At 48.8% G+C, this 27,053-nt stretch overlaps 13 non-coding genes across 13 annotated transcripts; all 13 read right to left on the reverse strand.

The window, feature by feature from the left end:
• Nucleotides 1-654: 654 nt before the first annotated feature.
• TRNAS-UGA (transfer RNA serine (anticodon UGA)) lies at nt 655-728 on the reverse strand. Its single transcript has one exon. It is a non-coding gene; the product is annotated as a tRNA-Ser (tRNA).
• Nucleotides 729-2,614: 1,886 nt separating this feature from the next.
• On the reverse strand, nt 2,615-2,688 carry TRNAS-CGA (transfer RNA serine (anticodon CGA)). Its single transcript has one exon. It is a non-coding gene; the product is annotated as a tRNA-Ser (tRNA).
• A 4,341-nt stretch (nt 2,689-7,029) lies between these two features.
• On the reverse strand, nt 7,030-7,103 carry TRNAS-UGA (transfer RNA serine (anticodon UGA)). Its single transcript has one exon. It is a non-coding gene; the product is annotated as a tRNA-Ser (tRNA).
• A 1,887-nt stretch (nt 7,104-8,990) lies between these two features.
• On the reverse strand, nt 8,991-9,064 carry TRNAS-CGA (transfer RNA serine (anticodon CGA)). The gene has a single exon. It is a non-coding gene; the product is annotated as a tRNA-Ser (tRNA).
• Nucleotides 9,065-11,440: 2,376 nt separating this feature from the next.
• On the reverse strand, nt 11,441-11,514 carry TRNAL-CAA (transfer RNA leucine (anticodon CAA)). Its single transcript has one exon. It is a non-coding gene; the product is annotated as a tRNA-Leu (tRNA).
• Nucleotides 11,515-11,930: 416 nt separating this feature from the next.
• TRNAS-GGA (transfer RNA serine (anticodon GGA)) lies at nt 11,931-12,004 on the reverse strand. The gene has a single exon. It is a non-coding gene; the product is annotated as a tRNA-Ser (tRNA).
• Nucleotides 12,005-14,872: 2,868 nt separating this feature from the next.
• TRNAS-UGA (transfer RNA serine (anticodon UGA)) lies at nt 14,873-14,946 on the reverse strand. Its single transcript has one exon. It is a non-coding gene; the product is annotated as a tRNA-Ser (tRNA).
• Nucleotides 14,947-17,811: 2,865 nt separating this feature from the next.
• On the reverse strand, nt 17,812-17,885 carry TRNAS-UGA (transfer RNA serine (anticodon UGA)). The gene has a single exon. It is a non-coding gene; the product is annotated as a tRNA-Ser (tRNA).
• A 2,869-nt stretch (nt 17,886-20,754) lies between these two features.
• On the reverse strand, nt 20,755-20,828 carry TRNAL-CAA (transfer RNA leucine (anticodon CAA)). Its single transcript has one exon. It is a non-coding gene; the product is annotated as a tRNA-Leu (tRNA).
• Nucleotides 20,829-23,210: 2,382 nt separating this feature from the next.
• Nucleotides 23,211-23,284, reverse strand: TRNAL-CAA (transfer RNA leucine (anticodon CAA)). The gene has a single exon. It is a non-coding gene; the product is annotated as a tRNA-Leu (tRNA).
• A 1,397-nt stretch (nt 23,285-24,681) lies between these two features.
• Nucleotides 24,682-24,755, reverse strand: TRNAS-GGA (transfer RNA serine (anticodon GGA)). The gene has a single exon. It is a non-coding gene; the product is annotated as a tRNA-Ser (tRNA).
• A 1,395-nt stretch (nt 24,756-26,150) lies between these two features.
• TRNAL-CAA (transfer RNA leucine (anticodon CAA)) lies at nt 26,151-26,224 on the reverse strand. Its single transcript has one exon. It is a non-coding gene; the product is annotated as a tRNA-Leu (tRNA).
• A 416-nt stretch (nt 26,225-26,640) lies between these two features.
• Nucleotides 26,641-26,714, reverse strand: TRNAS-GGA (transfer RNA serine (anticodon GGA)). Its single transcript has one exon. It is a non-coding gene; the product is annotated as a tRNA-Ser (tRNA).
• Nucleotides 26,715-27,053: the final 339 nt, after the last annotated feature.

The raw sequence follows: 27,053 nt of genomic DNA on the forward strand, positions 1-27,053 counted from the left end.
AGGGGCCCGTTTGACAAACCTATGAAGGGAGACAACAGTCACCGAAACCAAGGTGCATAGGGGAATGTTTTTATGTGTTGTGCTTATCAGTGGGATATTATAGTACTTAGAATAAAAAATCGCTTAAAGAAAATTACTTATAAAGCAGCAGAAAAACAACCATGCCGCCGGTGGGATCCGAACCCACGACCTCCGAATATCGCGTTCGGTGCTCTTACCATCTGAGCTACGGCGACAGCTGTCCAATCTGCTGCTCTCGTGGGTATTTATGTTCATTGGGTGTAAGCGAACCTTGAGAGTGTTCACCAGTGCCACCCTCGACCTTAGCGGCGGACGTAGCACGTCCTGTAATACCGCGAGCGTGACGTGGAACGTTATCTAAGGACGAGGGCGGAAACTGTGCGAGAGCCCTCTTAATCTACCTATGGCATCAAGACTGCCAGAACCGAGACCCTCGCTAAGCTATTAGCAGGTAAGTTAAAGGAAATGAGGGGCCCGTTTGACAAACCTATGAAGGGAGCCAACAGTCACCGAAACCAAGGTGCATAGGGGAATGTTTATTTATGTGTTGTGCTTATCAGTGGGATATTGTAGTACTTAGATTAAAATATCGCCTAAAGAAAATTACTTATAAAGCAGCAGAAAAAACAACCATGCCGCCGGTGGGATCCGAACCCACGACCGCCGAATATCACGTCCGGTGCTCTTACCAACTGAGCTACGGCGACGGCTGTCCAATGTGCTGCTCTCGTGGGTATTTATGTTCATTGGGTGTAAGCGAACCTTGAGAGTGTTCACCAGCGCCACCCTCGACCTATAGCGGCGGACGTAGCACGTTCTGCAATACTGCGAGCGTGACGTGGAACGTCATCAAAGGACGAGGGCGGAAACTGTGCGAGAGCCCTCTTAAGCTACCTATGGCATCAAGACTGCCAGAACCGAGACCCTCGTTAAGCTATTAGCAGGTAAGTTAAAGGAAAGGAGGGGCCCGTTTGACAAACCTATGAAGGGAGCCAACAGTCACCGAAACCAAGGTGCATAGGGGAATGTTTTTTATGCGTTGTGCTGATCAGTGGGATATTATAGCCCTTATATTAGTAAATCGCTTAAAGAAAATTACTTATAAAGCGCCTGAAAAACAACCATGCCGCCGGTGGGATCCTAACCAACGACCTCCAAATATCACGTTCGGTGCTCTTACCAACTGAGCTACGGCGACGGCTGTCGAATCTGCTGCTTTCGTGGGTATTTATGTTCATTGGGTGTAAGCGAACCTTGAGAGTGTTCACCAGCGCCACCCTCGACCTTAGCGGCGGACGTAGCACGTCCTGTAATACCGCGAGCGTCACGTGGAACGTCATCTAAAGACGAGGGCGTAAACTGTGCGAGAGCCCTCTTAAGCTACCTATGGCATCAAGACTGCCAGAACGGAGACCCTCGTTAAGCTATTAGCAGGTAAGTTAAAAGAAATGAGGGGCCCGTTTGACAAACCTATGAAGGGAGCCAACAGTCACCGAAACCAAGGTGCATAGGGGAATGTTTTTTTTATGTGTTGTGCTTATCAGTGGGATATTGTAGTACTTAGATTAATAAATCGTTTAAAGAATATACTTATAAAGCAGCAGAAAAAACAATCAAGCCGCATGTGGGATCCGAATCTACGACCGCCGAATATCGCGTCCGGTGCTCTTACCAACTGAGATACGGCAACGGCTCTCCAATCTGCTGCTCTCGTGGGTAATTATGTTCATTGGGTGTAAGCGAACATTGAGAGTGTTCACCAGCGCCCCCCTCTACCATAGCGGCGGACGTAGCACGTCCTGTAATGCCGCGAGCGTGACGTGGAACGTCACCTAACGGCGAGGGCGGAAACTGTGCGAGAGCCCTCATAAGCTACCTATGGCATCAAAACTGCCAGAACCGAGACCCTCGCTAAGCTATTAGCAGGTATGTTAAAGGAAATGAAGGGCCCGTTTGACAAACCTATGAAGGGAGCCAACAGTCACCGAAACCAAGGTGCATAGGGGAATGTTTTTTATGTGTTGTGCTTACCAGTGGGATATTATAGTACTTAGATTAATAAATCGCTTAAAAAAAATTACTTTAAAGCAACAGAAAAAACAACCATGCCGCCGGTGGGATCCGAACCAACGACCTCCGAATATCGCGTCCGGTGCTCTTACCAACTGAGCTACGGCGACGGCTGTCCAATCTGCTGCTCTCGTGGGTATTTATGTTCATTGGGTGTAAGCGAACCTTGAGAGTGTTCACCAGCGCCAACCTCCACCATAGAGGCGAACGTCGCACGTCCTGTAATACCGCGAGCGTCACGTGGAACGTCATCTAACGGCGAGGGCGGAAACTGTGCGAGAGCCCTCTTAAGCTACCTATGGCATCAAGACTGCCAGAACCGAGACCCTCGTTAAGCTATTAGCAGGTAAGTTAAAGCAAATGAGGGGCCCGTTTGACAAACCTATGAAGGGAGCCAACAGTCACCGAAACCGAGGTGCATAGGGGAATATTTTTTATGTGTTGTGCTTATCAGTGGGATATTATAGTACTTAAATTAAAAAATCATTTAAAAATACTTATAAAGCAGCAGAAAAAACAACCATGTCGCCGGTGGGATCCGAACCCACGACCTCCGAATATCGCGTCCGGTGCTCTTACCAACTGAGCTACGGCGACGGCTGTCCAATCTGCTGCTCTCGTGGGAATTTATGTTCATTGGGTGTAAGCGAGCCTTTAGAGTGTTCACCAGCGCCACCCTCTACATAGCGGCGGACGTAGCACGTCCTGTAATACCGCGAGCGTGACGTGGAACGTCATCTAAGGACGAGTGCGGAAAATGTGCGAGAGCCCTCTTAAGCTACCTATGGCATCAAGACTGCCAGAACCGAGACCCTCGCTAAACTATTAGCAGGTTAATTAAAGGAAGTGAGGGGCCCGTTTGACAAACCTATGAAGGGAGCCAACAGTCACCGAAACCAAGGTGCATAGGGGAATGTTTTTTTTTATGTGTTGTGCTTATCAGTGGGATAGTGTAGTACTTAGATTAATAAATCGTTTAATGAATATACTTATAAAGCAGCAGAAAAAACAACCAAGCCGCCAGTGGGATACGAACCTACGACCGCCGAATATCGCGTCCGGTGCTCTTACCAACTGAGCTACGGCAACGGCTCTCCAATCTGCTGCTCTCGTGGGTAATTATGTTCATTGGGTGTAAGCGAACCTTGAGAGTGTTCACCAGCGCCACCCTCGACCATAGCGGCGGACGTAGCACGTCCTGTATTACCGCGAGCGCGACGTGGAACGTCACCTAACGACGAGGGCGGAAACTGTGCGAGAGCCCTCATACGCTACCTATGGCATCAAAACTGCCAGAACCGAGACCCTCGCTAAGCTATTAGCAGGTATGTAAAGGAAATGAGGGGCCCGTTTGACAAACCTATGAAGGGAGCCAACAGTCACCGAAACCAAGGTGCATAGGGGAATGTTTTTTTATGTGTTGTGCTTACCAGTGGGATATTATAGTACTTAGATTAATAAATCGCTTAAAGGAAATTACTTTAAAGCAACAGAAAAAACAACCATGCCGCCGGTGGGATCCGAACCCACGACCTCCGAATATCGCGTCCGGTGCTCTTACCAACTGAGCTACGGCGACGGCTGTCCAATCTGCTGCTCTCGTGGGTATTTATGTTCATTGGGTGTAAGGGAACCTTGAGAGTGTTCACCAGCGCCACCCTCGACCTTAGCGGCGGACGTAGCACGTCCTGTAATACAGCGAGCGTGACGTGGAACGTCACCTAACGGCGAGGGCGGAAACTGTGCGAGAGCCTTCTTAAGCTACCTATGGCGTCAAGACTGCCAGAAGCGAGACCCTCGTTAAGCTATTAGCAGGTAAGAGAAAGGAAATGAGGGGCCCGTTTGACAAACCTATGAAGCGAGCCAACAGTCACCGAAACCAAGGTGCATAGGGGAATGTTTTTTTATGTTTTGTGTTTATCAGTGGGATATTGTAGTACTTAGATTAATAAATCGCTTAAAGAAAATTACTTATAAAGCAGCAGAAAAAACAACCATGCCGCCGGTGGGATCAGAACCCACAACCTCCGAATATCGCGCTCGGTGCTCTTACCAACTGAGCTACGGCGACGGCTGTCCAATCTGCTGCTCTCGTAGGTATTTATGTTCATTGGGTGTAAGAGAACCTTGAGAGTGTTCACCAGCGCCACCCTCGACCATAGCGGCGGACGTAGCACGTCCTGTAATACCGCGAGCGTGACGTGGAACGTCATCTAACGGCGAGGGCGGAAACTGTGCGAGAGCCCTCTTAAGCTACCTATGCCATCAAGACTGCCAGAACCAAGATCCTGGTTAAGCTATTAGCAGATAAGTTAAAGGAAATGAAGGGCCCGTTTGACAAACCTATGAAGGGTGCCAACAGTCACCGAAACCAAGGTGCATAGGGGAATGTTTTTTTTGTGTTTGGCTTATCAGTGGGATCATATAGTACTTAAAATAATAAATCGCTCAAAGAAAATTACTTATAAAGCAGCAGAAGAAACAACCATGCCGCCGGTGGGATCCGAACCCATGACCTCCGAATATCGCGTCCGTTGCTCCTACCAACTGAGCTACGGCGACGGCTGTCCAATCTGCTGCTCTGGAGGGTATTCATGTTCATTGGGTGTAAGCGAACCTTGAGAGTGTTCACCAGTGCCACCCTCGACCTTAGCGGCGGACGTAGCACGTCCTGTAATACCGCGAGCGTGACGTGGAACGTCATCTAAGGACGAGGGCGGAAACTGTGCGAGAGCCCTCTTAATCTACCTATGGCATCAAGACTGCCAGAACCGAGACCCTCGCTAAGCTATTAGCAGGTAAGTTAAAGGAAAAGAGGGGCCCGTTTGACAAACCTATGAAGGGAGCCAACAGTCACCGAAACAAGGTGCATAAGGGAATGTTTTTTATGTGTTGTGCTTACCAGTGGGATATTATAGTACTTAGATTAATAAATCGCTTAAAGAAAATTACTTATAAAGCAGCAAAAAAAAACAACCATGCAGCCGGTGGGATCCGAACCCACGACCTCCGAATATCGCGTTCGGTGCTCTTACCAACTGAGCTACGGCGACGGCTGTTCAATCTGCTGCTCTCGTGGGTATTTATGTTCATTGGGTGTAAGCGAACCTTGAGAGTGTTCACCAGCGCCGCCCTCGACCTTAGCGGCGGACATAGCACGTCCTGTAATACAGTGAGCGTGACGTGGAACGTCATCTAAGAACGAGGGCGGAAACTGTGCGAGAGCCCTCGTAAGCTACCTATGCCATCAAGACTGCCAGAACCAAGATCCTGGTTAAGCTATTAGCAGATAAGTTAAAGGAAATGAAGGGCCCGTTTGACAAACCTATGAAGGGTGCCAACAGTCACCGAAACCAAGGTGCATAGGGGAATGTTTTTTTTGTGTTTGGCTTATCAGTGGGATCATATAGTACTTAAAATAATAAATCGCTTAAAAATACTTATAAAGCAGCAGAAAAAACAACCATGCCGCCGGTGGGATCCGATCCCACGACCTCCCAATATCGCGTCCGGTGCTCTTACCAACTGAGCTACGGCGACGGCTGTCCAATCTGCTGCTCTCGTGGGTATTTATGTTCATTGGGTGTAAGCGAACCTTGAGAGTGTTCACCAGCGCCACCCTCGACCATAGCGGCGGATGTAGCACGTCCTGTAATACCGCGAGCGTGACGTGGAACGTCACCTAACGGCGAGGGCGGAAACTGTGCGAGAGCCCTCTTAATCTACCTATGACATCAAGACTGCCAGAACCGAGACCCTCGTTAAGCTATAAGCAGGTAAGTTAAAGGAAATGAGGGGCCCGTTTGACAAACCTATTAAGGGAGCCAACAGTCACCGAAACCAAGGTGCATAGGGGAATGTTTATTTATGTGTTTTGCTTATCAGTGGGATATTGTAGTACTTAGATTAAAAAATCGCTTAAAGAAAATTACTTATAAAGCAGCAGAAAAAACAACCATGCCGCCGGTAGGATCCGAACCCACGACCGCAGAATATCGCGTCCGGTGCTCTTACCAACTGAACTACGGCAACGGCTGTCCAATCTGCTTCTCTCGTGGGCATTTATGTTCATTGGGTGTAAGCGAACCTTGAGAGTGTTCACCAGCGCCACCCTCGACCATAGCGGCGGACGTAGCACGTCCTGTAAACCGCGAGCGTGATGTGGAACGTAATCTAACGGCGAGGGCGGAAACTGTGCGAGAGCCCTCTTAAGCTACCTATGGCATCAAGAATCCCAGAACCCAGACCCTCGTTAAGCTATTAGCAGGTAAGTTAAAGGAAATGAGGGGCCCGTTTGACAAACCTATGAAGGGAGACAACAGTCACCGAAACCAAGGTGCATAGGGGAATGTTTTTATGTGTTGTGCTTATCAGTGGGATATTATAGTACTTAGAATAAAAAATCGCTTAAAGAAAATTACTTATAAAGCAGCAGAAAAACAACCATGCCGCCGGTGGGATCCGAACCCACGACCTCCGAATATCGCGTTCGGTGCTCTTACCATCTGAGCTACGGCGACAGCTGTCCAATCTGCTGCTCTCGTGGGTATTTATGTTCATTGGGTGTAAGCGAACCTTGAGAGTGTTCACCAGTGCCACCCTCGACCTTAGCGGCGGACGTAGCACGTCCTGTAATACCGCGAGCGTGACGTGGAACGTCATCTAAGGACGAGGGCGGAAACTGTGCGAGAGCCCTCTTAATCTACCTATGGCATCAAGACTGCCAGAACCGAGACCCTCGCTAAGCTATTAGCAGGTAAGTTAAAGGAAATGAGGGGCCCGTTTGACAAACCTATGAAGGGAGCCAACAGTCACCGAAACCAAGGTGCATAGGGGAATGTTTATTTATGTGTTGTGCTTATCAGTGGGATATTGTAGTACTTAGATTAAAATATCGCCTAAAGAAAATTACTTATAAAGCAGCAGAAAAAACAACCATGCCGCCGGTGGGATCCGAACCCACGACCGCCGAATATCACGTCCGGTGCTCTTACCAACTGAGCTACGGCGACGGCTGTCCAATGTGCTGCTCTCGTGGGTATTTATGTTCATTGGGTGTAAGCGAACCTTGAGAGTGTTCACCAGCGCCACCCTCGACCTATAGCGGCGGACGTAGCACGTTCTGCAATACTGCGAGCGTGACGTGGAACGTCATCAAAGGACGAGGGCGGAAACTGTGCGAGAGCCCTCTTAAGCTACCTATGGCATCAAGACTGCCAGAACCGAGACCCTCGTTAAGCTATTAGCAGGTAAGTTAAAGGAAAGGAGGGGCCCGTTTGACAAACCTATGAAGGGAGCCAACAGTCACCGAAACCAAGGTGCATAGGGGAATGTTTTTTATGCGTTGTGCTGATCAGTGGGATATTATAGCCCTTATATTAGTAAATCGCTTAAAGAAAATTACTTATAAAGCGCCTGAAAAACAACCATGCCGCCGGTGGGATCCTAACCAACGACCTCCAAATATCACGTTCGGTGCTCTTACCAACTGAGCTACGGCGACGGCTGTCGAATCTGCTGCTTTCGTGGGTATTTATGTTCATTGGGTGTAAGCGAACCTTGAGAGTGTTCACCAGCGCCACCCTCGACCTTAGCGGCGGACGTAGCACGTCCTGTAATACCGCGAGCGTCACGTGGAACGTCATCTAAAGACGAGGGCGTAAACTGTGCGAGAGCCCTCTTAAGCTACCTATGGCATCAAGACTGCCAGAACGGAGACCCTCGTTAAGCTATTAGCAGGTAAGTTAAAAGAAATGAGGGGCCCGTTTGACAAACCTATGAAGGGAGCCAACAGTCACCGAAACCAAGGTGCATAGGGGAATGTTTTTTTTATGTGTTGTGCTTATCAGTGGGATATTGTAGTACTTAGATTAATAAATCGTTTAAAGAATATACTTATAAAGCAGCAGAAAAAACAATCAAGCCGCATGTGGGATCCGAATCTACGACCGCCGAATATCGCGTCCGGTGCTCTTACCAACTGAGATACGGCAACGGCTCTCCAATCTGCTGCTCTCGTGGGTAATTATGTTCATTGGGTGTAAGCGAACATTGAGAGTGTTCACCAGCGCCCCCCTCTACCATAGCGGCGGACGTAGCACGTCCTGTAATACCGCGAGCGTGACGTGGAACGTCACCTAACGGCGAGGGCGGAAACTGTGCGAGAGCCCTCATAAGCTACCTATGGCATCAAAACTGCCAGAACCGAGACCCTCGCTAAGCTATTAGCAGGTATGTTAAAGGAAATGAAGGGCCCGTTTGACAAACCTATGAAGGGAGCCAACAGTCACCGAAACCAAGGTGCATAGGGGAATGTTTTTTTATGTGTTGTGCTTACCAGTGGGATATTATAGTACTTAGATTAATAAATCGCTTAAAAAAAATTACTTTAAAGCAACAGAAAAAACAACCATGCCGCCGGTGGGATCCGAACCAACGACCTCCGAATATCGCGTCCGGTGCTCTTACCAACTGAGCTACGGCGACGGCTGTCCAATCTGCTGCTCTCGTGGGTATTTATGTTCATTGGGTGTAAGCGAACCTTGAGAGTGTTCACCAGCGCCAACCTCCACCATAGAGGCGAACGTCGCACGTCCTGTAATACCGCGAGCGTCACGTGGAACGTCATCTAACGGCGAGGGCGGAAACTGTGCGAGAGCCCTCTTAAGCTACCTATGGCATCAAGACTGCCAGAACCGAGACCCTCGTTAAGCTATTAGCAGGTAAGTTAAAGCAAATGAGGGGCCCGTTTGACAAACCTATGAAGGGAGCCAACAGTCACCGAAACCGAGGTGCATAGGGGAATATTTTTTATGTGTTGTGCTTATCAGTGGGATATTATAGTACTTAAATTAAAAAATCATTTAAAAATACTTATAAAGCAGCAGAAAAAACAACCATGTCGCCGGTGGGATCCGAACCCACGACCTCCGAATATCGCGTCCGGTGCTCTTACCAACTGAGCTACGGCGACGGCTGTCCAATCTGCTGCTCTCGTGGGTATTTATGTTCATTGTGTGTAAGCGAACCTTGAGAGTGTTCACCAGCGCCACCCTCGACCATAGCGGCGGATGTAGCACGTCCTGTAATACCGCGAGAGTGACGTGGAACGTCATCTAACGGCGAGGGCGGAAACTGTGCGAGAGCCCTCTTAAGCTACCTATGACATCAAGACTGCCAGAACCGAGACCCTCGTTAAGCTATAAGCAGGTAAGTTAAAGGAAATGAGGGGCCCGTTTGACAAACCTATTAAGGGATCCAACAGTCACCGAAACCAAGGTGCATAGGGCAATGTTTATTTATGTGTTTTGCTTATCAGTGGGATATTGTAGTACTTAGATTAAAAAATCGCTTAAAGAAAATTACTTATAAAGCAGCAGAAAAAACAATCATGCCGCCGGTGGGATCCGAACCCACGACCGCAGAATATCGCGTCCGGTGCTCTTACCAACTGAACTACGGCAACGGCTGTCCAATCTGCTGCTCTCGTGGGTATTTATGTTCATTGGGTGTAAGCGAACCTTGAGAGTGTTCACCAGCGCCACCCTCGACCATAGCGGCGGACGTAGCACGTCCTGTAAACCGCGAGCGTGATGTGGAACGTAATCTAACGGCGAGGGCGGAAACTGTGCGAGAGCCCTCTTAAGCTACCTATGGCATCAAAACTGCCAGAACCGAGACCCTCGCTAAGCTATTAGCAGGTATGTTAATGGAAATGAGGGGCCCGTTTGACAAACCTATGAAGGGAGCCAACAGTCACCGAAACCAAGGTGCATAGGGGAATGTTTTTTATGTGTTGTGCTTACCGGTGGGATATTATAGTACTTAAATTAATAAATCGCTTAAAGAAAATTACTTCAAAGCAAAAGAAAAAACAACCATGCCGCCGGTGGGATCCGAGCCCACGACCGCCGAATATCGCGACCGGTGCTCTTACCAACTGAGCTACGGCGACGGCTGTCCAATGTGCTGCTCTCGTGGGTATTTATGTTCATTGGGTGTAAGCGAACCTTGAGAGTGTTCACCAGCGCCACCCTCGACCTATAGCGGCGGACGTAGCACGTTCTGCAATACTGCGAGCGTGACGTGGAACGTCATCAAAGGACGAGGGCGGAAACTGTGCGAGTGCCCTCTTAAGCTACCTATGGCATCAAGACTGCCAGAACCGAGACCCTCGTTAAGCTATTAGCAGGTAAGTTAAAGGAAAGGAGGGGCCCGTTTGACAAACCTATGAAGGGAGCCAACAATCACCGAAACCAAGGTGCATAGGGGAATGTTTTTATGTGTTGTGCTTATCAGTGGGATATTATAGTACTTAGAATAATAAATCGCTTAAAGAAAATTACTTATAAAGCAGCAGAAAAAACAATCAAGCCGCCAGTGGGATCCGAACCTACGACCGCCGAATATCGCGTCCGGTGCTCTTACCAACTGAGCTACGGCAACGGCTCTCCAATCTGCTGCTCTCGTGGGTAATTATGTTCATTGGGTGTAAGCGAACCTTGAGAGTGTTCGCCAGCGCCACCCTCGACCATAGCGGCGGACGTAGCACGTCCTGTAATACCGCGAGCGTGACGTGGAACGTCACCTAACGGCGAGGGCGGAAACTGTGCGAGAGCCCTCATAAACTACCTATGGCATCAAAACTGCCAGAACCGAGACCCTCGCTAAGCTATTAGCAGGTATGTTAAAGGAAATGAGGGGCCCGTTTGACAAACCTCTGAAGGGAGCCAACAGTCACCGAAACCAAGGTGCATAGGGGAATGTTTTTTATGTGTTGCGCTTACCAGTGGGATAATATAGTACTTAGAATAATAAATCGCTTAAAGAAAATTACTTATAAAGCAGCAGAAAAAACAACCATGCCGGCGGTAGGATCCGAACCCACGACCGCAGAATATCACTTCCGGTGCTCTTACCAACTGAACTACGGCAACGGCTGTCCAATCTGCTTCTCTCGTGGGCATTTATGTTCATTGGGTGTAAGCGAACCTTGAGAGTGTTCACCAGCGCCACCCTCGACCATAGCGGCGGACGAGAACGTCCTGTAAACCGCGAGCGTGATGTGGAACGTAATCTAACGGCGAGGGCGGAAACTGTGCGAGAGCCCTCTTAAGCTACCTATGGCATCAAGACTCCCAGAACACAGACCCTCGTTAAGCTATTAGCAGGTAAGTTAAAAGAAATGATGGGCCCGTTTGACAAACCTATGAAGGGAGACAACAGTCACCGAAACCAAGGTGCATAGGGGAATGTTTTTATGTGTTGTGCTTATCAGTGGGATATTATAGTACTTATAATAATAAATCGCTTAAAGAAACTTACTTATGAAGCAGCAGAAAAACAACCATGCCGCCGGTGGGATCCGAACCCACGACCTCCGAATATTGCGTTCGGTGCTCTTACCAACTGAGCTACGGCGACGGCTGTCCAATCTGCTGCTCTCGTGGGTATTTATGTTCATTAGGTGTAAGCGAACCTTGAGAGTGTTCACCAGTGCCACCCTCGACCTTAGCGGCGGACGTAGCACGTCCTGTAATACCGCGAGCGTGACGTGGAACGTCATCTAAGGACGAGGGCGGAAACTGTGCGAGAGCCCTCTTAATCTACCTATGGCATCAAGACTGCCAGAACCGAGACCCTCGCTAAGCTATTAGCAGGTAAGTTAAAGGAAAAGAGGGGCCCGTTTGACAAACCTATGAAGGGAGCCAACAGTCACCGAAACAAGGTGCATAGGTGAATGTTTTTTATGTGTTGTGCTTACCAGTGGGATATTATAGTACTTAGATTATTAAATCGCTTAAAGAAAATTACTTATAATGCAACAGAAAAAACAACCATGCCGCCGGTGGGATCCGAACCCACGACCTCCGAATATCCCGTCCGGTGCTCTTACCAACTGAGCTACGGCGACGGCTGTCCAATCTGCTGCTCTCGTGGGAATTTATGTTCATTGGGTGTAAGCGAACCTTTAGAGTGTTCACCAGCGCCACCCTCGACCTATAGCGGCGGACGTAGCACGTTCTGCAATACTGCGAGCGTGACGTGGAACGTCATCAAAGGACGAGGGCGGAAACTGTGCGAGAGCCCTCTTAAGCTACCTATGGCATCAGGACTGCCAGAACCGAGACCCTCGTTAAGCTATTAGCAGGTAAGTTAAAGGAAAGGAGGGGCCCGTTTGACAAACCTATGAAGGGAGCCAACAGTCACCGAAACCAAGGTGCATAGGGGAATGATTTTTATGCGTTGTGCTGATCAGTGGGATATTATAGTACTTATATTAGTAAATCGCTTAAAGAAAATTACTTATAAAGCGCCTGAAAAACAACCATGCCGCCTGTGGGATCCGAACCCACGACCTCCGAATATCGCGTCCTGTGCTCTTACCAACTGAGCTACGGCGACGGCTGTCCAATCTGCTGCTCTCGAGGGTATTTATGTTCATTGGGTGTAAGCGAACCTTGAGAGTGTTCACCAGCGCCACCCTCGACCTTAGCGGCGGACGTAGCACGTCCTGTAATACAGCGAGCGTGACGTGGAACGTCACCTAACGGCGAGGGCGGAAACTGTGCGAGAGCCCTCTTAAGCTACCTATGGCGTCAAGACTGCCAGAACCAAGACCCTCGTTAAGCTATTAGCAGGTAAGTTAAAGGAAATGAGGGGCCCGTTTGACAAACCTATGAAGGGAGCCAACAGTCACCGAAACCAAGGTGCATAGGGGAATGTTTTTTTTTATGTGTTGTGCTTATCAGTGGGATATTGTAGTACTTAGATTAATAAATCGCTTAAAGAAAATTACTTATAAAGCAGCAGAAAAACAACCATGCCGCCGGTGGGATCAGAACCCACAACCTCAGAATATCGCGCTCGGTGCTCTTACCAACTGAGCTACGGCGACGGCTGTCCAATCTGCTGCTCTCGTGGGTATTTATGTTCATTGGGTGTAAGAGAACCTTGAGAGTGTTCACCAGCGCCACCCTCGACCATAGCGGCGGACGTAGCACGTCCTGTAATACCGCGAGCGTGACGTGGAACGTCATCTAAAGACGAGGGCGTAAACTGTGCGAGAGCCCTCTTAAGCTACCTATGGCATCAAGACTGCCAGAACGGAGACCCTCGTTAAGCTATTAGCAGGTAAGTTAAAGGAAATGAGGGGCCCGTTTGACAAACCTATGAAGGGAGCCAACAGTCACCGAAACCGAGGTGCATAGGGGAATGTTTTTTATGTGTTGTGCTTATCAGTGGAATATTGTAGTACCTAGATTTATAAATAGCTTAAAGAAAATACTTATAAAGCAAAAAAACAACCATGCCGCCGGTGGGATCCGAACCCACGACCTCCGAATATCGCGTCCGGTGCTCTTACCAACTGAGCTACAGCGACGGCTGTCCTATCTGATGCTCAAGTGGGTATTTATGTTCATAGGTTGTAAGCGAACCTTGAGAGTGTTCACCAGCGCCAACCTCAACCATAGAGGCGAACGTAGCACGTCCTGTAATACCGCGAGCGTCACGTGGAACGTCATCTAACGGCGAGGGCGGAAACTGTGCGAGAGCCCTCTTAAGCTACCTATGGCATCAAGACTGCCAGAACCAAGACCCTCGTTAAGCTATTAGCAGGTAAGTTAAAGCAAATGAGGGGCCCTTTTGACAAACCTATGAAGGCAGCCAATAGTCACCGAAACCAAGGTGCATAGGGGAATTTTTTTTTATGTGTTGTGCTTACCAGTGGGATATTATAGTACTTAGATTAATAAATCGGTTAAAGAAAATTACTTATAAAGCAGCAGAAAAAACAACCATGCCGCCGGTAGGATCCGAACCCACGACCGCAGAATATCGCGTCCGGTGCTCTTACCAACTGAACTACGGCAACGGCTGTCCAATCTGCTTCTCTCGTGGGCATTTATGTTCATTGGGTGTAAGCGAACATTGAGAGTGTTCACCAGCGCCACCCTCGACCATAGCGGCGGACGTAGCACGTCCTGTAAACCGCGAGCGTGATGTGGAACGTAATCTAACGGCGAGGGCGGAAACTGTGCGAGAGCCCTCTTAAGCTACCTATGGCATCAAGACTCCCAGAGCCCAGACCCTCGTTAAGCTATTAGCAGGTAAGTTAAAGGAAATGAGGGGCCCGTTTGACAAACCTATGAAGGGAGACAACAGTCACCGAAACCAAGGTGCATAGGGGAATGTTTTTATGTGTTGTGCTTATCAGTGGGATATTATAGTACTTAGAATAATAAATCGCTTAAAGAAAATTACTTATAAAGCAGCAGAAAAACAACCATGCCGCCGGTGGGATCCGAACCCACGACCTCCGAATATCGCGTTCGGTGCTCTTACCAACTGAGCTACGGCGACGGCTGTCCAATCTGCTGCTCTCGTGGGTATTTATGTTCATTGGGTGCAAGCGAACCTTGAGAGTGTTCACCAGTGCCACCCTCGACCTTAGCGGCGGATGTAGCACGTCCTGTAATACCGCGAGCGTGACGTGGAACGTCATCTAAGGACGAGGGCGGAAACTGTGCGAGAGCCCTCTTAATCTACCTATGGCATCAAGACTGCCAGAACCGAGACCCTCGCTAAGCTATTAGCAGGGAAGTTAAAGGAAATGAGGGGCCCGTTTGACAAACCTATGAAGGGAGCCAACAGTCACCGAAACCAAGGTGCATAGGGGAACGTTTATTTATGTGTTGTGCTTATCAGTGGGATATTGTAGTACTTAGATTAAAATATCGCTTAAAGAAAATTACTTATAAAGCAGCAGAAAAAACAACCATGCCGCCGGTGGGATCCGAACCCACGACCGCCGAATATCACGTCCGGTGCTCTTACCAACTGAGCTACGGCGACGGCTGTCCAATGTGCTGCTCTCGTGGGTATTTATGTTCATTGGGTGTAAGCGAACCTTGAGAGTGTTCACCAGCGCCACCCTCGACCTATAGCGGCGGACGTAGCACGTTCTGCAATACTGCGAGCGTGACGTGGAACGTCATCAAAGGACGAGGGCGGAAACTGTGCGAGAGCCCTCTTAAGCTACCTATGGCATCAAGACTGCCAGAACTGAGACCCTCGTTAAGCTATTAGCAGGTAAGTTAAAGGAAAGGAGGGGCCCGTTTGACAAACCTATGAAGGGAGCCAACAGTCACCGAAACCAAGGTGCATAGGGGAATGTTTTTTATGCGTTGTGCTGATCAGTGGGATATTATAGCCCTTATATTAGTAAATCGCTTAAAGAAAATTACTTATAAAGCGCCTGAAAAACAACCATGCCGCCGGTGGGATCCTAACCAACGACCTCCAAATATCACGTTCGGTGCTCTTACCAACTGAGCTACGGCGACGGCTGTCGAATCTGCTGCTTTCGTGGGTATTTATGTTCATTGGGTGTAAGCGAACCTTAAAAGTGTTCACCAGCGCCACCCTCGACCTATAGCGGCGGACGTAGCACGTTCTGCAATACTGCGAGCGTGACGTGGAACGTCATCAAAGGACGAGGGCGGAAACTGTGCGAGAGCCCTCTTAAGCTACCTATGGCATCAGGACTGCCAGAACCGAGACCCTCGTTAAGCTATTAGCAGGTAAGTTAAAGGAAAGGAGGGGCCCGTTTGACAAACCTATGAAGGGAGCCAACAGTCACCGAAACCAAGGTGCATAGGGGAATGATTTTTATGCGTTGTGCTGATCAGTGGGATATTATAGTACTTATATTAGTAAATCGCTTAAAGAAAATTACTTATAAAGCGCCTGAAAAACAACCATGCCGCCTGTGGGATCCGAACCCACGACCTCCGAATATCGCGTCCTGTGCTCTTACCAACTGAGCTACGGCGACGGCTGTCCAATCTGCTGCTCTCGAGGGTATTTATGTTCATTGGGTGTAAGCGAACCTTGAGAGTGTTCACCAGCGCCACCCTCGACCTTAGCGGCGGACGTAGCACGTCCTGTAATACAGCGAGCGTGACGTGGAACGTCACCTAACGGCGAGGGCGGAAACTGTGCGAGAGCCCTCTTAAGCTACCTATGGCGTCAAGACTGCCAGAACCAAGACCCTCGTTAAGCTATTAGCAGGTAAGTTAAAGGAAATGAGGGGCCCGTTTGACAAACCTATGAAGGGAGCCAACAGTCACCGAAACCGAGGTGCATAGGGGAATGTTTTTTATGTGTTGTGCTTATCAGTGGAATATTGTAGTACCTAGATTTATAAATAGCTTAAAGAAAATACTTATAAAGCAAAAAAACAACCATGCCGCCGGTGGGATCCGAACCCACGACCTCCGAATATCGCGTCCGGTGCTCTTACCAACTGAGCTACAGCGACGGCTGTCCTATCTGATGCTCAAGTGGGTATTTATGTTCATTGGTTGTAAGCGAACCTTGAGAGTGTTCACCAGCGCCAACCTCAACCATAGAGGCGAACGTAGCACGTCCTGTAATACCGCGAGCGTCACGTGGAACGTCATCTAACGGCGAGGGCGGAAACTGTGCGAGAGCCCTCTTAAGCTACCTATGGCATCAAGACTGCCAGAACCAAGACCCTCGTTAAGCTATTAGCAGGTAAGTTAAAGCAAATGAGGGGCCCTTTTGACAAACCTATGAAGGCAGCCAATAGTCACCGAAACCAAGGTGCATAGGGGAATTTTTTTTTATGTGTTGTGCTTACCAGTGGGATATTATAGTACTTAGATTAATAAATCGGTTAAAGAAAATTACTTATAAAGCAGCAGAAAAAACAACCATGCCGCCGGTAGGATCCGAACCCACGACCGCAGAATATCGCGTCCGGTGCTCTTACCAACTGAACTACGGCAACGGCTGTCCAATCTGCTTCTCTCGTGGGCATTTATGTTCATTGGGTGTAAGCGAACATTGAGAGTGTTCACCAGCGCCACCCTCGACCATAGCGGCGGACGTAGCACGTCCTGTAAACCGCGAGCGTGATGTGGAACGTAATCTAACGGCGAGGGCGGAAACTGTGCGAGAGCCCTCTTAAGCTACCTATGGCATCAAGACTCCCAGAGCCCAGACCCTCGTTAAGCTATTAGCAGGTAAGTTAAAGGAAATGAGGGGCCGTTTGACAAACCTATGAAGGGAGACAACAGTCACCGAAACCAAGGTGCATAGGGGAATGTTTTTATGTGTTGTGCTTATCAGTGGGATATTATAGTACTTAGAATAATAAATCGCTTAAAGAAAATTACTTATAAAGCAGCAGAAAAACAACCATGCCGCCGGTGGGATCCGAACCCACGACCTCCGAATATCGCGTTCGGTGCTCTTACCAACTGAGCTACGGCGACGGCTGTCCAATCTGCTGCTCTCGTGGGTATTTATGTTCATTGGGTGCAAGCGAACCTTGAGAGTGTTCACCAGTGCCACCCTCGACCTTAGCGGCGGATGTAGCACGTCCTGTAATACCGCGAGCGTGACGTGGAACGTCATCTAAGGACGAGGGCGGAAACTGTGCGAGAGCCCTCTTAATCTACCTATGGCATCAAGACTGCCAGAACCGAGACCCTCGCTAAGCTATTAGCAGGGAAGTTAAAGGAAATGAGGGGCCCGTTTGACAAACCTATGAAGGGAGCCAACAGTCACCGAAACCAAGGTGCATAGGGGAACGTTTATTTATGTGTTGTGCTTATCAGTGGGATATTGTAGTACTTAGATTAAAATATCGCTTAAAGAAAATTACTTATAAAGCAGCAGAAAAAACAACCATGCCGCCGGTGGGATCCGAACCCACGACCGCCGAATATCACGTCCGGTGCTCTTACCAACTGAGCTACGGCGACGGCTGTCCAATGTGCTGCTCTCGTGGGTATTTATGTTCATTGGGTGTAAGCGAACCTTGAGAGTGTTCACCAGCGCCACCCTCGACCTATAGCGGCGGACGTAGCACGTTCTGCAATACTGCGAGCGTGACGTGGAACGTCATCAAAGGACGAGGGCGGAAACTGTGCGAGAGCCCTCTTAAGCTACCTATGGCATCAAGACTGCCAGAACTGAGACCCTCGTTAAGCTATTAGCAGGTAAGTTAAAGGAAAGGAGGGGCCCGTTTGACAAACCTATGAAGGGAGCCAACAGTCACCGAAACCAAGGTGCATAGGGGAATGTTTTTTATGCGTTGTGCTGATCAGTGGGATATTATAGCCCTTATATTAGTAAATCGCTTAAAGAAAATTACTTATAAAGCGCCTGAAAAACAACCATGCCGCCGGTGGGATCCTAACCAACGACCTCCAAATATCACGTTCGGTGCTCTTACCAACTGAGCTACGGCGACGGCTGTCGAATCTGCTGCTTTCGTGGGTATTTATGTTCATTGGGTGTAAGCGAACCTTAAAAGTGTTCACCAGCGCCACCCTCGACCTTAGCGGCGGACGTAGCACGTCCTGTAATACAGCGAGCGTGACGTGGAACGTCATCTAAGGACGAGTGCGGAAAATGTGCGAGAGCCCTCTTAAGCTACCTATGGCATGAAGACTGCCAAAACCGAGACCCTCGTTAAGCTATTAGCAGGTAAGTTAAAAGAAATGAGGGGCCCGTTTGACAAACCTATGAAGGGAGCCAACAGTCACCGAAACCAAGGTGCATAGGGGAATGTTTTTTTATGTGTTGTGCTTATCAGTGGGATATTGTAGTACTTAGATTAATAAATCGTTTAAAGAATATACTTATAAAGCAGCAGAAAAAACAATCAAGCCGCCAGTGGGATCCGAATCTACGACCGCCGAATATCGCGTCCGGTGCTCTTACCAACTGAGCTACGGCAACGGCTCTCCAATCTGCTGCTCTCGTGGGTAATTATGTTCATTGGGTGTAAGCGAACCTTGAGAGTGTTCACCAGCGCCCCCCTCGACCATAGCGGCGGACGTAGCACGTCCTGTAATACCGCGAGCGTGACGTGGAACGTCACCTAACGGCGAGGGCGGAAACTGTGCGAGAGCCCTCATAAGCTACCTATGGCATCAAAACTGCCAGAACCGAGACCCTCCCTAAGCTATTAGCAGGTATGTTAAAGGAAATGAAGGGCCCGTTTGACAAACCTATGAAGGGAGCCAACAGTCACCGAAACCAAGGTGCATAGGGGAATGTTTTTTTATGTGTTGTGCTTACCAGTGGGATATTATAGTACTTAGATTAATAAATCGCTTAAAAAAATTACTTTAAAGCAACAGAAAAAACAACCATGCCGCCGGTGGGATCCGAACCAACGACCTCCGAATATCGCGTCCGGTGCTCTTACCAACTGAGCTACGGCGACGGCTGTCCAATCTGCTGCTCTCGTGGGTGTTTATGTTCATTGGGTGTAAGCGAACCTTGAGAGTGTTCACCAGCGCCACCCTCGACCTTAGCGGCGGACGTAGCACGTCCTGTAATACAGCGAGCGTGACGTGGAACGTCACCTAACGGCGAGGGCGGAAACTGTGCGAGAGCCCTCTTAAGCTACCTATGGTGTCAAGACTGCCAGAACCAAGACCCTCGTTAAGCTATTAGCAGGTAAGTTGAAGGAAATGAGGGGCCCGTTTGACAAACCTATGAAGGGAGCCAACAGTCACCGAAACCAAGGTGCATAGGGGAATGTTTTTTTTATGTATTGTGCTTATCAGTGGGATATTGTGGTACTTAGATTAATAAATCGCTTAAAGAAAATTACTTATAAAGCAGCAGAAAAAACAACCATGCCGCCGGTGGGATCAGAACCCACAACCTCCGAATATCGCGCTCGGTGCTCTTACCAACTGAGCTACGGCGACGGCTGTCCAATCTGCTGCTCTCGTGGGTATTTATGTTCATTGGGTGTAAGAGAACCTTGAGAGTGTTCACCAGCGCCACCCTCGACCATAGCGGCGGACGTAGCACATCCTGTAATACCGCGAGCGTGACGTGGAACGTCATCTAACGGCGAGGGCGGAAACTGTGCGAGAGCCCTCTTAAGCTAGCTATGGCATCAAGACTGCCAGAACCGAGACCCTCGTTAAGCTATTAGCAGGTAAGTTAAAAGAAATGAGGGGCCCGTTTGACAAACCTATGAAGGGAGCCAACAGTCACCGAAACCAAGGTGCATACGGGAATGTTTTTTATGTGTTGTGCTTATCAGTGGGATATTGTAGTACTTATATTAATAAATACCTTAAAGGAAATACTTATAAAGCAGCAGCAAAAACAACCATGCCCCCGGTGGGATCCGAACCCACGACCGCCGAATATCGCGTCCGGTGCTCTTACCAACTGAGCTACGGCGACGGCTGTCCAATCTGCTGCTCTCGTGGGTATTTATGTTCATTGGGTGTAAGCGAACCTTGAGAGTGTTCACCAGCGCCACTCTCGACCTTAGCGGCGGACGTAGCACGTCCTGTAAACCGCGAGCGTGATGTGGAACGTAATCTAACGGCGAGGGCGGAAACTGTGCGAGAGCCCTCTTAAGCTACCTATGGCATCAAGACTCCCAGAACCCAGACCCTCGTTAAGCTATTAGCAGGTAAGTTAAAAGAAATGAGGGGCCCGTTTGACAAACCTATGAAGGGAGACAACAGTCACCGAAACCAAGGTGCATAGGGGAATGTTTTTATGTGTTGTGCTTATCAGTGGGATATTATAGTACTTAGAATAATAAATCGCTTAAAGAAACTTACTTATAAAGCAGCAGAAAAACAACCATGCCGCCGGTGGGATCCGAACCCACGACCTCCGAATATTGCGTTCGGTGCTCTTACCAACTGAGCTACGGCGACGGCTGTCCAATCTGCTGCTCTCGTGGGTATTTATGTTCATTGGGTGTAAGCGAACCTTGAGAGTGTTCACCAGCGCCACCCTCGACCTTAGCGGCGGACGTAGCACGTCCTGTAATACCGCGAGCGTGACGTGGAACGTCATCTAACGGCGAGGGCGGAAACTGTGCGAGAGCCCTCTTAAGCTACCTATGGCATGCATCAAGACTGCCAGAACCGAGACCCTCGTTAAGCTATTAGCAGGTAAGTTAAAGGAAATGAGGGACCCGTTTGACAAACCTATGAAGGGAGCCAACAGTCACCGAAACCAAGGTGCATAGGGGAATGTTTTTTTAAATGTTGTGCTTATCAGTGGGATATTGTAGTACTTAGATTAATAAATCGCTTAAAGAAAATTACTTATAAAGCAGCAGAAAAAACAACCATGCCGCCGGTGGGATCCGAACCCACAACCTCCGAATATCGCGCTCGGTGCTCTTACCAACTGAGCTACGGTGACGGCTGTCCAATCTGCTGCTCTCGTGGGTATTTATGTTCATTGGGTGTAAGCGCACATTGAGAGTGTTCACCAGCGCCACCCTCGACCATAGCGGCGGACGTAGCACGTCCTGTAATACCGCGAGCGTGACGTGGAACGTCATCTAACGGCGAGGGCGGAAACTGTGCGAGAGCCCTCTTAAGCTACCTATGGCATCAAGACTGCCAGAACCAAAACCCTCGTTAAGCTATTAGCAGGTAAGTTAAAGGAAATGAGGGGCCCGTTTGACAAACCTATGAAGGGAGCCAACAGTCTCCGAAACCAAGGTGCATAGGGGAATATTTTTTATGCGTTGTGCTGATCAGTGGGATATTATAGTACTTATATTAGTAAATCGCTTAAAGAAAATTACTTATGAAGCACCTGAAAAAACAACCATGCCGCCGGTGGGATCCTAACCAACGACCTCCAAATATCACATTCGGTGCTCTTACCAACTGAGCTACGGCGACGGCTCTTCAATCTGCTGCTCTCGTGGTTATTTATGTTCATTGGGTGTAAGCGAACCTTGAGAGTGTTCACCAGCGCCGCCCTCGACCTTAGCGGCGGACATAGCACGTCCTGTAATACAGTGAGCGTGACGTGGAACGTCATCTAAGAACGAGGGCGGAAACTGTGCGAGAGCCCTCGTAAGCTACCTATGCCATCAAGACTGCCAGAACCAAGATCCTGGTTAAGCTATTAGCAGATAAGTTAAAGGAAATGAAGGGCCCGTTTGACAAACCTATGAAGGGTGCCAACAGTCACCGAAACCAAGGTGCATAGGGGAATGTTTTTTTTGTGTTTGGCTTATCAGTGGGATCATATAGTACTTAAAATAATAAATCGCTCAAAGAAAATTACTTATAAAGCAGCAGAAGAAACAACCATGCCGCCGGTGGGATCCGAACCCATGACCTCCGAATATCGCGTCCGGTGCTCCTACCAACTGAGCTACGGCGACGGCTGTCCAATCTGCTGCTCTGGAGGGTATTTATGTTCATTGGGTGTAAGCGAACCTTGAGAGTGTTCACCAGTGCCACCCTCGACCTTAGCGGCGGACGTAGCACGTCCTCTAATACCGCGAGCGTGACGTGGAACGTCATCTAAGGACGAGGGCGGAAACTGTGCGAGAGCCCTCTTAATCTACCTATGGCATCAAGACTGCCAGAACCGAGACCCTCGCTAAGCTATTAGCAGGTAAGTTAAAGGAAAAGAGGGGCCCGTTTGACAAACCTATGAAGGGAGCCAACAGTCACCGAAACAAGGTGCATAAGGGAATGTTTTTTATGTGTTGTGCTTACCAGTGGGATATTATAGTACTTAGATTAATAAATCGCTTAAAGAAAATTACTTATAAAGCAGCAAAAAAAACAACCATGCAGCCGGTGGGATCCGAACCCACGACCTCCGAATATCGCGTTCGGTGCTCTTACCAACTGAGCTACGACGACGGCTGTCCAATCTGCTGCTCTCGTGGGTATTTATGTTCATTGGGTGTAAGCGAACCTTGAGAGTGTTCACCAGCGCCACCCTCGACCTTAGCGGCGGACGTAGCACGTCCTGTAAACCGCGAGCGTGATGTGGAACGTAATCTAACGGCGAGGGCGGAAACTGTGCGAGAGCCCTCTTAAGCTACCTATGGCATCAAGACTCCCAGAACCCAGACGCTCGTTAAGCTATTAGCAGGTAAGTTAAAAGAAATGAGGGGCCCGTTTGACAAACCTATGAAGGGAGACAACAGTCACCGAAACCAAGGTGCATAGGGGAATGTTTTTATGTGTTGTGCTTATCAGTGGGATATTATAGTACTTAGAATAATAAATCGCTTAAAGAAACTTACTTATAAAGCAGCAGAAAAACAACCATGCCGCCGGTGGGATCCGAACCCACGACCACCGAATATTGCGTTCGGTGCTCTTACCAGCTGAGCTACGGCGACGGCTGTCCAATCTGCTGCTCTCGTGGGTATTTATGTTCATTGGGTGTAAGCGAACCTTGAGAGTGTTCACCAGTGCCACCCTCGACCTTAGCGGCGGACGTAGCACGTCCTGTAATACCGCGAGCGTGACGTGGAACGTCATCTAAGGACGAGAGCGGAAACTGTGCGAGAGCCCTCTTAATCTACCTATGGCATCAAGACTGCCAGAACCGAGACCCTCGCTAAGCTATTAGCAGGTAAGTTAAAGGAAAAGAGGGGCCCGTTTGACAAACCTATGAAGGGAGCCAACAGTCACCGAAACAAGGTGCATAGGGGAATGTTTTTTATGTGTTGTGCTTACCAGTGGGATATTATAGTACTTAGATTAATAAATCGCTTAAAGAAAATTACTTATAATGCAACAAAAAAAACAACCATGCCGCCGGTGGGATCCGAACCCACGACCTCCGAATATCGCGTCCGGTGCTCTTACCAACTGAGCTACGGCGACGGCTGTCCAATCTGCTGCTCTCGTGGGAATTTATGTTCATTTGGTGTAAGCGAACCTTTAGAGTGTTCACCAGCGCCACCCTCGACCTATAGCGGCGGACGTAGCACGTTCTGCAATACTGCGAGCGTGACGTGGAACGTCATCAAAGGACGAGGGCGGAAACTGTGCGAGAGCCCTCTTAAGCTACCTATGGCATCAGGACTGCCAGAACCGAGACCCTCGTTAAGCTATTAGCAGGTAAGTTAAAGGAAAGGAGGGGCCCGTTTGACAAACCTATGAAGGGAGCCAACAGTCACCGAAGCCAAGGTGCATAGGGGAATGTTTTTTATGCGTTGTGCTGATCAGTGGGATATTATAGTACTTATATTAGTAAATTGCTTAAAGAAAATTTCTTATAAAGCGCCTGAAAAACAACCATGCCGCCGGTGGGATCCTAACCAACGACCTCCAAATATCACGTTCGGTGCTCTTACCAACTGAGCTACGGCGACGGCTGTCGAATCTGCTGCTTTCGTGGGGATTTATGTTCATTGGGTGTAAGCGAACCTTGAGAGTGTTCACCAGCGCCACCCTCGCCCTTAGCCGCGGACGTAGCACGTCCTGTAATACAGCGAGCGTGACGTGGAACGTCATCTAAGGACGAGTGCGGAAAATGTGCGAGAGCCCTCTTAAGCTACCTATGGCATGAAGACTGCCAAAACCGAGACCCTCGTTAAGCTATTAGCAGGTAAGTTAAAGGAAAAGAGGGGCCCGTTTGACAAACCTATGAAGGGAGCCAACAGTCACCGAAACAAGGTGCATAGGGGAATGTTTTTTATGTGTTGTGCTTACCAGTGGGATATTATAGTACTTAGATTATTAAATCGCTTAAAGAAAATTACTTATAATGCAACAGAAAAAACAACCATGCCGCCGGTGGGATCCGAACCCACGACCTCCGAATATCCCGTCCGGTGCTCTTACCAACTGAGCTACGGCGACGGCTGTCCAATCTGCTGCTCTCGTGGGAATTTATGTTCATTGGGTGTAAGCGAACCTTTAGAGTGTTCACCAGCGCCACCCTCGACCTATAGCGGCGGACGTAGCACGTTCTGCAATACTGCGAGCGTGACGTGGAACGTCATCAAAGGACGAGGGCGGAAACTGTGCGAGAGCCCTCTTAAGCTACCTATGGCGTCAAGACTGCCAGAACCAAGACCCTCGTTAAGCTATTAGCAGGTAAGTTAAAGGAAATGAGGGGCCCGTTTGACAAACCTATGAAGGGAGCCAACAGTCACCGAAGCCAAGGTGCATAGGGGAATGTTTTTTATGCGTTGTGCTGATCAGTGGGATATTATAGTACTTATATTAGTAAATTGCTTAAAGAAAATTACTTATAAAGCGCCTGAAAAACAACCATGCCGCCGGTGGGTTCCTAACCAACGACCTCCAAATATCACGTTCGGTGCTCTTACCAACTGAGCTACGGCGACGGCTGTCGAATCTGCTGCTTTCGTGGGGATTTATGTTCATTGGGTGTAAGCGAACCTTGAGAGTGTTCACCAGCGCCACCCTCGCCCTTAGCCGCGGACGTAGCACGTCCTGTAATACAGCGAGCGTGACGTGGAACGTCATCTAAGGACGAGTGCGGAAAATGTGCGAGAGCCCTCTTAAGCTACCCATGGCATGAAGACTGCCAAAACCGAGACCCTCGTTAAGCTATTAGCAGGTATGTTAAAGGAAATGAGGGGCCCGTTTGACAAACCTCTGAAGGGAGCCAACAGTCACCGAAACCAAGGTGCATAGGGGAATGTTTTTTATGTGTTGTGCTTACCAGTGGGATAATATAGTACTTAGATTAATAAATCGCTTAAAGAAAATTACTTATAAAGCAGCAGAAAAAACAACCATGCCGGCGGTAGGATCCGAACCCACGACCGCAGAATATCGCTTCCGGTGCTCTTACCAACTGAACTACGGCAACGGCTGTCCAATCTGCTTCTCTCGTGGGCATTTATGTTCATTGGGTGTAAGCGAACCTTGAGAGTGTTCACCAGCGCCACCCTCGACCATAGCGGCGGACGAGAACGTCCTGTAAACCGCGAGCGTGATGTGGAACGTAATCTAACGGCGAGGGCGGAAACTGTGCGAGAGCCCTCTTAAGCTACCTATGGCATCAAGACTCCCAGAACCCAGACCCTCGTTAAGCTATTAGCAGGTAAGTTAAGAGAAATGATGGGCCCGTTTGACAAACCTATGAAGGGAGACAACAGTCACCGAAACCAAGGTGCATAGGGGAATGTTTTTATGTGTTGTGCTTATCAGTGGGATATTATAGTACTTATAATAATAAATCGCTTAAAGAAACTTACTTATGAAGCAGCAGAAAAACAACCATGCCGCCGGTGGGATCCGAACCCACGACCTCCGAATATTGCGTTCGGTGCTCTTACCAACTGAGCTACGGCGACTGCTGTCCAATCTGCTGCTCTCGTGGGTATTTATGTTCATTAGGTGTAAGCGAACCTTGAGAGTGTTCACCAGTGCCACCCTCGACCTTAGCGGCGGACGTAGCACGTCCTGTAATACCGCGAGCGTGACGTGGAACGTCATCTAAGGACGAGGGCGGAAACTGTGCGAGAGCCCACTTAATCTACCTATGGCATCAAGACTGCCAGAACCGAGACCCTCGCTAAGCTATTAGCAGGTAAGTTAAAGGAAAAGAGGGGCCCGTTTGACAAACCTATGAAGGGAGCCAACAGTCACCGAAACAAGGTGCATAGGGGAATGTTTTTTATGTGTTGTGCTTACCAGTGGGATATTATAGTACTTAGATTATTAAATCGCTTAAAGAAAATTACTTATAATGCAACAGAAAAAACAACCATGCCGCCGGTGGGATCCGAACCCACGACCTCCGAATATCCCGTCCGGTGCTCTTACCAACTGAGCTACGGCGACGGCTGTCCAATCTGCTGCTCTCGTGGGAATTTATGTTCATTGGGTGTAAGCGAACCTTTAGAGTGTTCACCAGCGCCACCCTCGACCTATAGCGGCGGACGTAGCACGTTCTGCAATACTGCGAGCGTGACGTGGAACGTCATCAAAGGACGAGGGCGGAAACTGTGCGAGAGCCCTCTTAAGCTACCTATGGCATCAGGACTGCCAGAACCGAGACCCTCGTTAAGCTATTAGCAGGTAAGTTAAAGGAAAGGAGGGGCCCGTTTGACAAACCTATGAAGGGAGCCAACAGTCACCGAAACCAAGGTGCATAGGGGAATGTTTTTTTTTATGTGTTGT

Source organism: Amblyomma americanum, chromosome 1, assembly GCF_052857255.1.
Source record: "Amblyomma americanum isolate KBUSLIRL-KWMA chromosome 1, ASM5285725v1, whole genome shotgun sequence".
In the NCBI taxonomy this organism is placed as follows: Eukaryota; Metazoa; Arthropoda; class Arachnida; order Ixodida; family Ixodidae; genus Amblyomma; species Amblyomma americanum.